Here is a 15,491-nt window from a genome sequence, read left to right as displayed (position 1 = left end):
TTTGTTTTCAGTTGGGTTGCACCGTATTAGTTACTGTTGTTAATTAATGCTAAGACTTCTTCAGGCTGTTGCCTTTGAAATTTTAGTTATTGTAATATTATTTTATCTGATGTTAAAAGAAATAATTTCGCCCTGTCTTAATTCATGAAAGCATCTCTTGCTGTTTCCAGGTCCATAGTTTTGCTGTTTCATCCTTCTCTTTGCATCTCTCTAACTTCTTCTCCATCATACTGGGCATATGGCATTTAAATTTATTTTCAAGACCATTTATAATCTATCTCCTTCCTGTGTCACCATGCCTTTGGTTCATCGCTCACACCAGCTTGCATCAACCTACTTGCTAAATCATTAGAGGAGCCATTTGTATTTTGTCTCATATTGATATATATATACACACATATATACATGTATCTGCTCAGAGTCAGTCTCCATAAGTACCTTAAATTCTGCTTTTTCAGATCCTGTAAAACTCGTGCCAGTATAAACTGCCTATCATGCTGCCTATTATGTCCTTGTTGTCCCCCATCTATTTGTGTCACTGTTTGATAGTTGGACTAGAAGACGTAGGAAGCAGGAACTGGCTTTCCCCTTGTTCTCTTTCTTTTTATAATGTGAAATCTAGCACATTTTAAGTCCTGGTCAGATTAGTCTTTCCTGGAACTATGATAATAAATACATAACACAAATGGTCATAGTGGGTGTTATTGTTCATGTGTGTGCTATAATTGTATAAAAGAGTCCTCTGGTGTACAGTCACACTGCATTTTTTTCATTGCACTTTTTCTGTGGCTTCTTCAGCTTCTTCAGGTTTACTGTTGTTGAGAACAGACCTGCTAACTCCCAAGTAAGTTTGGGGTTCATTGCATTCATAGGCAACTAAGTTCAATAGAGGGCCAGGTTAGACAGTGACATGTATTCATACTTGTGAAATTAAATTTTAAGAAAATATTTGAAATGGAAAATGTTTGTCACTGCAAGCATCTTGTAATTATTCACATGATTGAGAAGGGACTTTCCTCTGTCTTTTAACTACAGATGAAAGTAAACCTACCTTTGGTTTAAGCTGTCATGTAAAACCAGAACAATTTCTGAACTTGCCTCTGTGTCCTTTACAAATTATATACACTGTTGTACGTGGCTGTTACCTTGCTTAATGTGTGTACTCACTGCCATGTTTTCTGCCTACAGAATAATTTCAGATTATTTTCATTTTCTTCTCTTAGTATTTTAAGGAGATAATTGAATTGCCATTGCCTTCATTGGAAGCTGGATCAGACCCCTAATAATGGTTGGTTAAGGGTTCTTTGATGAAAGGAAAAAAAAATTACTGTCAGGCAGGTTGAAGATATAAGTGAAAGGGACAGCTGGCTCAGGCTTGTATAAGGTTATTGCCTTCTGTATGGTTTCAGGAAAAGATTAGCTGGAGGCTATTGCTTATCTGAATAACTCCCTTCACAAAGTCTAGCCATTAGCTATGTGAGCAGGGAACTTCCAGTGTTATTTCCCTCTGTTGTATTTAGTTAATGTAAAAATTTGCAGTCTCCAAGCACTGGTTTACAAAGGGGCTCGTTCATCACATATAAGTACGTCGAAGGTAGTATTTGATGTGAAATTCATGAGTGTTGTTTAGGACTGTATACAGTACATAAGCCTCAGGACTCAGCCACTGTATCAGTCACTTCTCTGCTCCTGGAGCAACAGCATTTTCTTATGCTCTTGTCTTATGCCATGATTAAACAGGAATCTTTTTACTGAAGGATTTCTACAGCTGTAAAGCTAAGCAGAACATATGTCCAGAGAAGTGAACAGCACATCATAAATAAAGAACAGTTTATTCGCAATCTCTCCAACACAGTAGAGCTTTCAGAACACAAGGCTTATGTGAAGGACAAAAGCTAGTTTGCGATCAATAATTTATCATTGAATGTTATGTAAAAACAGCAGTGTGCTGACGTATCTACAGAGTTCAATATATGAAGTTGTACAATTTGCCCAAGAAAACTTTAGAATAAAAAATATTGATCTCTAGTTGAGTTCTGCTGGCCTCCGAATTGCATCTAGGTAAGAGAAAAGTCTGCTGACCCAAGAGGTGTCACAAGAAGGAGGTCTGGCCTGAAGACAGGACCCTGGACTGTGTGAAAAAACAAAAGCAACCTTCTGTGCCCTCAAGAAATATTTGTCATCTACATGCTATCTGACCTGCTTATTGGGTCAGCATAAAGGTAAAGGGACATTATTCCTCTCCCGTGTCCTTCACAGAAGTTTTGAAGAGGGAACTGGTATCAGCAGCATTATAAACTTATGCATTCTCGTGGCTTCATCAGCGCCAAAGGTTCATGTTACCGTCACTCTCTGTGTTTGTGAAGAAAGGTCTGTGTGCATCAGATGTCTAAAAAAAGTCCTGAAGTTATGTGTGGCTATTCCTTAAAAAAAAAAAAAAAAAAAAAAAAAAAAAAAAAGCATGCTAAAATCGTAGTTTCCATATGTCCCTATTGACTATTGAGACATACTTTTTAAAGGAAGAATATACTGAGTTTCTTCATGATGTGGTAGATACTTCTGTCTACATGAGCCCCTATCTCAGCTTGCCTATTTTTCCTTATGTTCCTAATCCATAGAAGTAACTGACTAATTTCATTAGGATAAGTGAGAGAAGTATCCTCTAAGCATATTTTCCTCCCAACCATATCAGGAAACTGAAGACTGCCTCATACCTGGTTTTAACCATGCAGAAAGGCAAAGCTCTGTCCTTGAGGTAGAAAGGAGGGAAAGTCTGAACATTTTCCTGTTTAAAGTCGGTACAGGCAGGTTTGACAGCACTGGAGATGAACTCCAGCCAGTTCAAGCCTCTTCCACATATTTTAGCTGAGTTCATCAGTCCAGAACTATGTGTCCAAGGTTCAGCTGAACATAAGCTCTGCTGCTGACATCCAAGCAAGGGAAATGTGCACTGAGACTTCAAACTCATGTAGGTGTTAAGGCTCGTCAGGGAAGAACAATTCGATCAATGCTGCCTAGCACTGGGTTCAGACAAGCACTCTGAAGGTGAAGAGGTTTCCACAGCCTTTAGGGAGCAAGCCATCCTGCCTTTCTGAAGGACATCATTCACCCGGACCGGAGAGACAGAGTAACACACATGCGGTGAATTTTCATTTTAAACAGTGAGACAGAGAGTTGAACCTGGCAGAGGCTTGGTGAAATGATGATGCTCATTGCACAAACAGCTTATGCTTATTGGCTGCACATCCATTTAAAATAGAAAATACTCTTTCCTCAAGCTAACTAATTTTTCCTCTGTTCATTCTTGTTTGCTTCTTCTGGTATGTTCTTAAAGAGAAAAGAAACCTAGTCTAACAAATTAGCCTAGATTAGCAGGATCCAGATTAACAGCATAGGTAGCTTGGAGTTAGGTACATATTTTTTCTCTGAAAAATAGCTAAAGTGGTGTATGAACAGACTCAGGGCTTGTTATGAAAGGATTAGGTACAGCTCTTTTCTAGAAGAAACTTGAACAAAGACCAATCTGTTTTGTTCATCTTTCATAAAAAGATTAAGCAGACTGATTTATTATGTATTACAGTAATCACACTCCAGAAAATTCTTTCCAAAGCAAAGGTGCTTTTTAATTGAATAAAAAAAAAAAGAAAGAAAGAAAAAGAAATTTGTAAACAGGAATGGACAGGAACTCCTACGTTCCTGGGCTGATCCAGTGTGAACACGTTACCCTTCAGTGGCTGGCAACTTTTTGGAAGGAATATTATTTATTTAATTGGTGTAGAAAGAACTGTTTGGCTCGTTTTACCGCTCTCCCTACAATCAGAAGCTTTTGCCTGCTGGATGCTCCACCACTTCTTATATACCACTTTTGCAACCTACTCCCTTCTCACTTACACATGATGCTTTTCCTTCGATTTTGTGAATGAAATGGAATTAACAGCAAGTTAACTCTCTCTGACTCTCAAATGCTCCATCAGATCACATGGTTTTATTGCTAAACCAGTAAGAGGTTTTTATTTTTTCAATTATACCTTCTCTGGGCTGGTTTTTGGCCAGCAGCAGTTTCTCTAGCTCGTAAGTTTCAGACTCTGGATGGAAGAGAGCCTCCAAATAAGCACTAGCCCTCCCATCTGGAAGCCACACATACCATCAGGTTTGAACACAATAGCGTGGGCAGCAGACATTGTCAGATACATTGGCACACTCCATCAATTCAATGTGGAGACATGGGAAGTACCTGGTAGTTTGGGGGAGCGTTACAGGGACAGAGTTTTTGTTGGACTCAATTATCTTAAAGGTCTTTTCCAACATAAATGATTCTATGATTCTATCAAAACCTAAAAAACACATATGTACTGAATTTATTCCTCTTCACTGAGGTAGGGGAAGGTCTTTTCTTCAAGAGTTGTCTCATTCCTAATGGGCACCACGGGCAAAGAGTACTCGGAGGGTAGGCACAGCAAGCAGAAGGAAATCATTATGTTGTTTTTTTTCTTATCAGTTCTGCAACTTAAAACTACCCTGAAGAGACATGTTTCGACAGAGCCCTTCACACTTCCAAACAAAAGAGCTTTTCTCTCTTCCTTCCTCCCTCTCCCTTCCCCCAGTTTGGATGTATGGCTGGAGAAAAATTATTGCAGGCATTGTCTGGCAGCAACAACCACAGAGTCTCTTCTGGAAACAAGTTGGGTCAGGTTCATGAGCGCTCACAGAAAGAAGGAGAGAAAGGGGGAGGAAAGGGGGGGAGACGGGGAAGAGAAAGCTCCCTCGCCAGATAAATAGCTCACTTTTGGAAGATGCTTCACCAGTGTTCCTGCTGTTATATAACAGCCTCAGCCAGGGTCCAGCTCTGTCAGTTGTTTAGTCACTGGTACTGGGAGAGGTGATATGCTAACAAAAGTATGCAGTAACAGGCATATAAAATGTCATGTTTTATTAGTTTTGCAGTAAATACAGGGAAGATGCAACTAATTTCTGCTCTTGCTGCAATTCATGTTGTGAACATGAAAACAAGTAGATAATTAATTTCTCAGTGGCAGGATCCTGTCACCGACCCTATGCATGTTTGCATTTAAACAAAAGAAACTAAATTTCTGCCCACGCATTGCTGGGAAAACAAACAATCTATAGTTTTGTCTCAGTATGGAGACAAAGAGGTTTAATGTGACTTAAAGGAATAATTTGAGTATAAAATGGAGAGTTGATTAGAGCAGTAAAATAATCAGATGTAGAAGGAGCAAATACAGTGTAACAGCTAAAAGCCCGGGAGTGGGAATCAGGCCAGCTGGGGCTCTGCTTCCATTCAGGCATGCTGTGCAACTCCAAGTAAGTCAATAAACCTTGCAGTGCTTCAGTTCGACCATCTGTAGAATGGGAATAATAAAAATATTATTCCCTATCTCCCCAAACTGCAGTGAGCCATTGAGATGAGTATTGAGTCAGAGTGCTGTGAGTTGAGAAAAGACAGATTTAAACTTTCCCAAAGTTCAGAAGTTTTCTTCCAGTCAATTTTTATTTGGGAGGCTCAACTCCACCTTTGCAATTGTAAATCTGTTCTCCTCCCACCTCTGTAGCAGGTAGGCGTCTATTGGCCTAATGTGAACACTCAGCAGACAAGATGCATTTATGTCCACCACAGTTTACTTATGAGCCAAAGAAGCATGTTACACTTTGGGAGCTGTGGCAACAGGGGAAAGCATGCACAGCTGAGGATGGAAAACTGAAGTGAAACCATGGGACTGGTAGTTAAATTCTTTACATACTCTAAAACAATCCATGATCCTCTAAAAGTCAGGATTCTAATAACCCGAATCTCATGAGCCCACACTGTATGCTTTTAATTATGACAGCATCTTTCTTCTTTAGGCTGTTTTGCAGCTCTCAGATGAAACGTGCTCTAGAGCCCAGGCATCATCAAGGCATACCTTTGCACTTATATCTCTCTGCACCCTGAGAAGTACCATTGAAGTGGATGAGGAATATTCTCAGTGCACATAGTTTTCACATTTATAAGTCTTGGTGAGGGCTTAAGCATACATAGCAAAGGGACAGTTGGGACACGTAAAATACTATACAATTTAGCCTTTCTAAATTATCTTTGAATTGATTCTAGCTATAAATTGTTTTTCATGTTAATTTTCATCTCTGATTCCTGTTTGTAGTTAGAAACAGAAGTGCTGAAATACAAATCCAGGCTTTCTGGTGTATTTAGCTCACCGTTGGAGTCTCCAGAGGTTGAGATAAATTCCAGATTACTCCAACGGTTTGTTTGCTCATTGAAAGTAATTTCCAGACCTCAAAGTAGTTCAGAAGGTGAAACAATCAATTAAATACACTCATGTGCATACACAGAATATCACCAAAATGGTTAATGGGGCAGAATATTTAAAAGGCACCAGGAGCCTAGTTCAGGAAAGCTGCAAAGACCACAGCAGTTTGGACATCCAGTGTCTTCATAGGCTGTAACTAAAATTTTTGTATGTTACATGCAAGCCAAAAGCAAGCGAAAGAGCAGCACAATTGTTTTATGAGAGTAAAATGTACCTTTTCTCAGAATATAAATTCTTTCATTTTGTAAAAAGAAATATACACATGCAGAATGTTTTACTTTTTCCTGGTTTTGGTTAGCAGTGAGGTTTTTTTCACACAGGTCTCACTAAAAGTCTGCCTTATGGGAAGGGCTTACATTGTGTTGTAAACAGCAGGTTCAAATCAAGGCTAAACCAGTCCTCTGAGTCCAGCCAAAGCCACAGTGTGCCTGAAACTCCAATTTATTGCAATATTGGAAACAAACTACTGTGCAGTAAATTCTGAAATCTATTTTTTCATGTTGCTGCTCTTGTATGAATTCATTTTCTTTCAGCTACAAAATAAGGTAAAAAATATCTGTGACAAAACAAAAGGAGGAAGAAAAAATCTTTTCAGTTACAGAATGACCTTTTTCATGGTCTTAAGCTCATGATGCTGCAAATACAGTGAATTTAAAGAAATTTGAAACAAAGTACAAAGTTGAGAAGATTGTTTCTTTACACACCCTAAAATTCTTTACTTCTTGACATATATATTTTGTTCTATTACGAGACTTAACCCTGCATGCATATTCTGTAACATTCAGTATAATCTGTAGGAATTCTCCATGTATTAAGTTTCCCATGAAGTTCTGAAAGCAGAGTTTTGCCTTTCTTATCATTTTGTCAAATGATTAAATATATTTTTATTATTATTATTTTATTTTTAAAGCTATAGGAGTTTAACACGCAATCATCTGTGTGCCAGTAAAGTTGGGAAATATCAAGACTCACGGTTTAGTCGGAGACATTATCTTTTCTGGTTTAGATTGACAAGATTTAACTACCATCTCATTGACTGTTTTTCAGTATATGCCTCGGTCACCAACAGAGCTCCATGCATCCTGTGTATTACAGTGGCAGGACTCCAAGGCAGTATCTGGCTATCAGTTTATTTGCTAGATTTTTCATTCAAAATCCCTCTTGAGCTTTTGAGTATGGCTTAAATAAATTATTAGTTGGCTTAGAGTGCTGGCTGTAAATGTTTGGGCCTTTATTTGAGCATTAAAAAAGGCCTGGGAACTATTTCAGGGAAAGTATTATTAACAAATTCTATGTGATAAAAGTCTGCTATTTGTTTTGGTTTTCAACCAGGGTTTTTTATTTTGAGGGAAAGGCAGGGAGGAGGGTTGGTAGCAAGGAGAACCATTCATATCAGAAACAATGTCATAATTACACAGTGTAGAGAGCCTGTCTTGAAAACAGGATTTAAAAAATTATATGGAAACCTCTATAGCCGATCAGGGCTATAAATCCCTAAGGATTAGCAGAGAAGGGTCTCCTGCAGCTGAGTCAGAGGCCTGGTACAAGAGTCCTATCAGAAGCAGAGGTAAAGGTTTCATTAAGAAAGCATTTCAGACAGTCAGCAGGCACACCCTGATTTCCAGGATATTGGTGTTATCTTTATTAACTCCTTGAATACAAATCAAGGTGCAAGCATTCCTGGGAAGAGGACAGAACATACTGGAGTCTTTGAGCAAGGTTCCTTCAATGAGCGATGCCCATTAAGTTTTACAGAAGTGTCCTGTGCAACTGGATTTTCCATTCAGTGATCCTCAGCATCTTCCTTTTCTACATTAAATTTTCTCTACACAGTGTTTCTGGTAGTACATTAGTGTCATCAGATGAGGTTGATAGTCTCCGTTGCTATTGCCGGTTGCGCCATAGAGCTCAGTATTATCCCATGCAGCTTATAGATCATAGAGTCATAGAATACCAGGTTGGAAGGGACCCGAAGGATCATCTGGTCCAACCTTTCTAGGCAAAGCGTGACCTAGACTACATGTCCCAGCACTCTGTCCAGCCAAATCTTCAAAGTGTTCAGTCTTGGGGAATCCACCACTACCCTGGGGAGATTATTACAATGTCTGATTGTTCTCATTGTGAAAAATTTTCCTCTTGTGTCCAGTTGGAATCCAACAGTAACTTGTGCCCATCACCCTTCATCTTTTCCATGTGACTCCTTGTAGAAAGGGAGTCTCTCTCTTCTCTGTAGCCGCCCTTTAGATACTGGAACATGGTGATAAGATCTCTCCTGAACCTTCTTTTCTCAAGGCTGAACAAACTCCATTCTCTCAGCCTTTCTTCATGTGACAGGCTTCCCAGTTCTCTGATAATCTTTGTGGCCCTTTTCTGGGCCCTCTCCAGAGCAGGGATATTCTTTCTAAACCCAAGTTCAATACAGTCCTCAAGAGACAAATGGGGCTAATATTTTTGACCCATGTCTCATAAAACCACATGACCAGCCCTCACTGTTTTGTTTCCTCTCTGTATTTTCCCTGGTAATCAGATCAATGTGTACAAGACTGGCTTAACAAATTGGGCTATAGGATCAAGATGTTTTTTTGTATAACTGAAACTGAACAACACCAGACTTTAATGGAAAATTTTCACCTCAAACGATTGGATGGGTTTATATTTTCCATCCATTTCCACAACTAAAAGGCTTGGAGGGACTTTTTTTATCAAATTTGAAAAAGTAAACTAACATTGACACTAATTGACCCTTCAGACTGAAGCACCTCCAGGGCCAGCCCTGACCTGAATACTCCTGGGACTAATCCTAAAGTAAAGTAAATAAAAGTTGATAAAAAATAATTATTCTCAGCTCTGCCTCTGCTCCTTTTAAAGTCAATGGCAAAGGTCCCACTGGCTTTAGAGGACACCCATCCTGTCACATTTTCACACAGTAATGCCAGTACACAGTTTGCTTTGGAAGGTTCCCAGGCAGGACTTGCTACCTGCTCACCTTGGACAAAGCTGGAGGTGGAAAGGTACACTTCAGCCATCCGGGGACCATACAAAGTTTTTTGACAGCCCTGTTAGTTTGCAGCATTAGCAGTTGCCATTCTATACAGGGAAAAGTGATTTGCCTCTCCAGGGATTTCTGCTGGAAAAAGCTAGTTAGAGCCACTAACCGAAACAGGAAATTCTGCAGTTTTGTAAATGATTTTAGAAATGGCTGACAAGCCTCTTCATAGGCCTGCTCCGAAGAGCTTCTGCGATGAGCAGACACTTGTGTCAATATCTCAGGAGGGCACACTAACGGCAAAGAAGGCCTGAGAAATGGTCAGGTTTTGTCAGGTGATGTTACTGAAAAAGTAAGAAGTCCTAAGAGCCTTATTTTAGATAGAGCAGGCAAAAATTAGTCTTTTGGGAAAAAAATAGAAGTCCCCTTAGAAACCTTTGTGTTGTCACATGTGAACAAGTCTACCTGGATAACATTTTCAGTCAAACCTTCTTGGAATCATTGACTTAGACTTTTTCATTGTGATCCAAAGACATTGAAATGCTGCTCTTGGTCTGTTTTGGTTTTTTATTCCTTTTAGACACTTTGGGATAATGATAAGGTTTTTACTGTTTTAATTGGATGTTTCAGTGCTATCAACATTCATTTTTAAGTTAAAGCCATTTATTTGTTTCCGAATTAAAATACTTTGCAATTTCCAGTCCTTGAAATATCTCAATATTTTGAGAGGTTAATAAAATTGTGATATGCCATAATTTCCCATACAACACGAACTCTGTTTACTGATCAAGGCAAGTAACGGCAGTTCCCTTTTCTGTAAAAGTAACCCGAAGTGTGGTATTGAGGCCAAGTAATGAAGCACAGTTTGTCTCCCTTCTAAACATATTTTGGGATGTATTATGGGTACTCACCTGCTTGTTCTTGGGCAGTGGGAGTGCTTCGGAGCATAAGATATTTCCCACTGTAAGTCTTGGTTCACTTATGTGCAGGTTTAACCATCTGGCCTGAAATTTTCCATTGTGGGCATTTCAGACCAAAATTTTTGGGAATGTTTCAGCTGAAAAGCTTTTCCCAGAAAGTGAGGAAGAGATGCATCATTTTGCCCATATTATTGTGATTATTTCTAAGTCTTCTAAGTGTTTTGAGATGCTCTCCTACATCCATAAGTTGGAATGGAGACTTGAAATTAATTTGACTGGAAGTTGTCCTAATTTCAGGTACATTTATTCTTCATCTTTGGGAAAAAAGAAAAACTGAACAAGCAAACAAACCCACCAACAACAAGAGAAACCTCTAAAATCACAGATTCTTAGGGCAGGGAGCAGGGGTAGAAGGGAAGGTGCTTATCCCCTCTCCCTGCTGACCAGTGATAGGACACAAGGAAATGGAAAGAAGATGCATCAGGGGAAACTCAGGTTGGGTATTAGGAAAAGGCTCTTCACTGAGAGGATGATCAGTCAACGGAACAAGCTCCCCAGGGAAGTGGTCATGCCACCAAACCTGTCAGAGTCCAAGGAGCATATGGACAATGCTGTTAGTCATATGGTTTAGTTTTAGGTATTCTGCAAGGAGCAGAGAGTTGGACTCGATGATCCTTATGGGTCCCTTCTAAATTGAGACATCCTATGATTTCAAATAACAACTTAAAAAGTAAATAAAACTGCTTGATTTTCAGAAGGAAAGTACTCCTGAAGTAGGAAGCTACTTGGGTTTTTTTCAGAAGGCAAAAGTCTCCTGAAGACAAAGTAATGTAATAGTTCTTTACTAAACCATGTATAACTACTCTTTTTTTTTTTTTTTTTTTAGTAAGAATGTGTGAACTGCAGGTCAGATGTTCAGAGAAACCCATTAAGTGATTATTTACTTTTTTCCTGAAGCATGGCACAGTTTGTTGTTTCTGTGGCTGCTTGCACAGAGGACTCTGCAGAGAAATAGCAGAATCCAGACTTCCTGCACCAAATAGGATATCAAAATATGGGACTTTATTTCCTGAGTTTGATTTTTTTAAAGCTTCAAGAAGCAAAGCCACAAGTAACTATTGCTATGTTAACATAAATATTCTTGCAAGAGGTTAGAGGCATGTTGCTCCCCTGTGCTAGGCAAGTGCTTAGGCCTTGTATATCCAAAAGCTGAACGTGGATCTGATGTCTCACCTTATAAATACTGATTTGTATTTATACAGTCTTGTAGTTAGTAAGCATAGGGTTAATGAAGGAAGACAAAGTTGATTTAAAGTTGAAAACTTTGGTTAAATTCCTAGCTTTTACCCCAGATATTTTTTGTGTGAGCACAGGAAGGACATTTAATCTCTCCATATCTCAGCTGCGTATGTATAACACAGGAATGAAAATACAATCTTTGTCCCACCCCTTTTTTTCTTTTTTAAGGCAATGGTTGTTTCTGTGCATGGAAAACTCGAAGCCCATCAGAGCTCTGATCTCAGACAAGGCCCTTAAGTGCTGTTAGTATGTAGTAGGAGTAATAATAATAATAATAATAATAATAATAATAACAACAGATGGAGTTCAAATTCTGACAGACAGCTATGAGCCATTACACATTTGGGAGTATGAATACAGTCGAGCCTAAGACAGCTATTTTCATCAGAGACGCAAGTTAACAGTTTGGCAGGGCAGCCGAATTTGGCGTTATGTAAGCTGGGCTTTGAGACTTCAAACTGTCGTTTTATAAATGTTTGGGTTTTTTCTCCATCTCCATTCGGTTTTGTCTGCAACTGGCACTGGTTTAGAGCTGGCTCATTGCGGGATCTATCCTGCTGCAAACAACATTTGGAAATCTGAAAAGAAGGTTTCTTTAATTAACTGAAAACCAGAGCCCATAGTCTACTTGATATGAAAAATAGACCAAATTATAGTGGTATTCATAGTCTGCTGGAATGGTTGGTTGTTTTGGAAAAAAAATGTTTTTAAAGACAGCTTGCCAAGAAACTGTTCTCTCAGGAAATGATAAATGGCAGTTTGGAGACTTGAGTGGCCTGTACTATATGTATGTGTCTTGGTAACTGCTGACTCAATCGTGTGTGCTCTTGATGGCTCCCACATTCACAGCACAGGGAATTTGCAGTCCTGATTCACAAACTCATTACTGTCCTGCAGTTCAGGACTTTTACACATAGCCTTGGGATTTTTTTATCTGAAAACAATGAAAACACATTTCTTTAAATTACACTTCAGATAACCTTTTGGTTATCATTACTTTTACAGTGTATGCTAAAAACCTTGCAATTTCTTTCCAAAACTGTAGCTTATCTGAATATACCCTGCCAGGTTTGGTGTTTTCTGTGTTTTGTTTCGTTTTTTTCTTTTATAGTATATTTCCTATGAAGCCATGAAGTTTTAGGAAATTTAATAACAGAAGAATGAAGATGTGGCTAGAATTTGCATGACAGGGTTGTTGTTTTAAAGTAACAAAGTTCTGTCTCTGTGCACTGAAAAAAGATCTGCTTTAAACAATGCACCATTTAGTTGTATGAAATCTTTGTAGTGGTATGTTCTATTTACTATAGGGGATATGTTGTGTGCAAGTGGACAAGCCTTTGGAGTGTGCTCTTCTGAGTGCTAACAATGATCTGTGTTTTCAGGCCATTTATATTGCCTTAATCCCATTTACATCAATAAGTTTACTCCTCATTTATTCTGGGCTGAAAGAGAAGTGAATTGGGACTTTTGTATGTTTAGGAGACATTGTTGCAAAACATGCCCTGTTCCTGAGTCACAGTGGAGGGAGGAGAGAGGTTCATGGGGTACACAGAGCTCAAGGAATTATTGGTTTTTTTTTCATGTTGCCTAATGAATCTAACTGAAAAGGGTCACAGGACTGGTAGAAAAAATTTGCATCTATGTGTCCATGAAAATTTTACTGTGTACTTGTAAACTACAAGGTAAAGTTCAGATTAAAAAGTTTGGAGATAATTTGATGGAAAAATAATCAATTCATTGCCTTTAGCTTGAATGTTAGAGTTCCTAGGTGCCTTATGAAGAATTTGTGTATCTGATCATTTGCATCCTTGAAAACCTTTTTAGCATTCCCATAGGAGGCAGTTGTGAAAACACTGAATGCTTCAAAGATCTGTTCTCTGCCTTTGCTCCATTATTTTTCTTGCTCCTTGCTCCTCTTCTTTGCTGTTTCTGAACAAATTCTTGTCCCTTTAGCCTGCTGTATGGTGCTGCAGTGCACAGCAGCTGTAACCACCTGCGTGGAGAACCCTGCCCACACCTTCATGCTTCTTGCCTTTGGCAGAAGTGGTGCGACTTTTCTATTGAGGACAGCATGACATCTTGGAGGAAGGAAGCACCTACCTAAATTAATTTTCTCGACTGTGATTTCAAAGTGAGAAACCTGCTGATGGATTTTACATGCAGTCTGACAGATTAGGAATGTAAAATGCAGGTATCTCTGCCCCCTCTGACCATATAATATGTTTTTCATATTATATACCACTAGTTCTCCACATTTTGCATGCCAAGCTAAGAAGTACCAGCACTGACTAGCATCGGTGTGAACAGAGACCATCTGGGGAGAACTACAGATGACTTCAACCGGGGAACTACATCAGCGAAAAAATGAATGCTGACCTCGTCATTTGAGTTCCAGCATAATTTTAGTTACCATTTAGTTATGGTAACTAACAGATACCATATGGTAACATCCAGTTAGTTATTTTGGTTATAATGAATAGCAGAAATTATTTGACATTTCTCACATACTTAAAAGTATTGCTGGGTCAGTACTGGTATACAATGAGGGATGGATTAAAAAGCCATTTACATGAAAGTCAGAAAAATGTCTGCTTAACTCTAAAACTAAAACTTAAACATCAGATTTCAGCAGCAGTGTCTGATTACTCTCTTAATATTTCATGTTCATTCGAATGTTCTGGACTGTCTTCTTGTGCCCAGCAACAGGGTATTACAGACTTTCACCTTCATAGACTCCAGCGTGTGAGTATATTTTAAGGGTTGCCTAGTTTGGCAGCATCAGAAGAACTGCTCTAGAAATATAATGATGTCTGTCTCCTGGAGTGGCTGATTTAAAATCTTTGCCGTTAGCAATGACCTCTGAGTGAGCGAAGTGTGTAATTAATACAGGTGTCCATTGTACTAACAAAAGCATTTTTAGGCTCTGGGACTGTCTGCTAAGATTGAGTTCATGTCATTTTCTACACATAGCAAGATCCTTTGTCCAGCACAGATATGCAAGCCCTAAATTAACTGTAGGATTATAAATAGGCCATAGTTATAATACATGAGAAGAGAAACCTCATTTTGACCTCTTGTATTGTGCAGTCACTGTTACAGAAAGTTACACACTGCGTGTTTCACACTTCTTCCCGAATACATGATCTTCCTCACTGAGAAGCTCACTGGGATTTAAGGACACTCAGATAGTAAGGGAAGTGTTGAGCACCTTGCATCACTGCATCACAAATGGGTTTGACAAACTTTGACCTATGTGAAATACTCATATAGAAATGTTTCCCTGGAAAATTACACTTATTTCTATGCATCCATTGAATGTGAAGAAATGCTGTGATTTAGACAAGCTGCTTCTTCAGCCAGAGGCTTATTTCACTGTTGTACTAAGTGCTATGTTACACTGTAGTGCAGCAGGGAAGGAAAAAAAAAAAAAGGAATCAAGATTAAGTGATATTTGTGATGATGTGTCTGTATGCCTGCACATCATCTGCAGGCTGTGGATTTGTTAGTTTTTCAGTCAGTAGAACTGTGATATAAATAATGCACATCAGAGCTGGTCACACATGGTCTTCTCACTTGCACAAGTACACTGTGAGTACTAAGCCAGAGAGGAATAAGTGCAACCAGACCTCCTCTGCCTTCTCTGTAAATCAGCTTCTAAAAAGCAGTGTCAGACACTTGTGTTGTCATGACAGTCCACGTCCCATCTAGAAAGATCAGCATGGTTATTGTGAGGTTTTCGGGTTTTCAGGTGGCGTGGGTGCTGTTCCTGTCTCAGACATCATCTTCTGCAGGACTTGAGGCAAGTCATTCCACTTTCTGTGGTTTCTATTTCCTGAGCCAGGAGAAGTGAACTGTAGCTTGCTTCAGAAAGCAGGGTGCTGATTTTCTGGTGTTCCCTTCCTGGAATGCCACTGTCAGTAAGGTCCTTCCTTACTGATACCCAAGATGTACTTGGTCCCT

At 39.1% G+C, this 15,491-nt stretch overlaps 1 protein-coding gene across 1 annotated transcript in view; it reads left to right on the top strand.

Moving 5' to 3' along the window:
- The window catches only part of KCNQ1 (potassium voltage-gated channel subfamily Q member 1), a gene marked incomplete at both ends in the record, with an annotated part of 363,335 nt that overhangs the window by 336,922 nt on the left and 10,922 nt on the right, over positions 1-15,491 (top strand). The window lies entirely within an intron of this gene.

Source organism: Psittacula echo (genome assembly GCF_963264785.1).
Source record: "Psittacula echo genome assembly, chromosome: 5".
Lineage (NCBI taxonomy): Eukaryota > Metazoa > Chordata > Aves > Psittaciformes > Psittacidae > Psittacula > Psittacula echo.
Note: the sequence above shows the minus strand (reverse complement) of the source record. Positions and strands in the feature narration are given on the sequence as shown.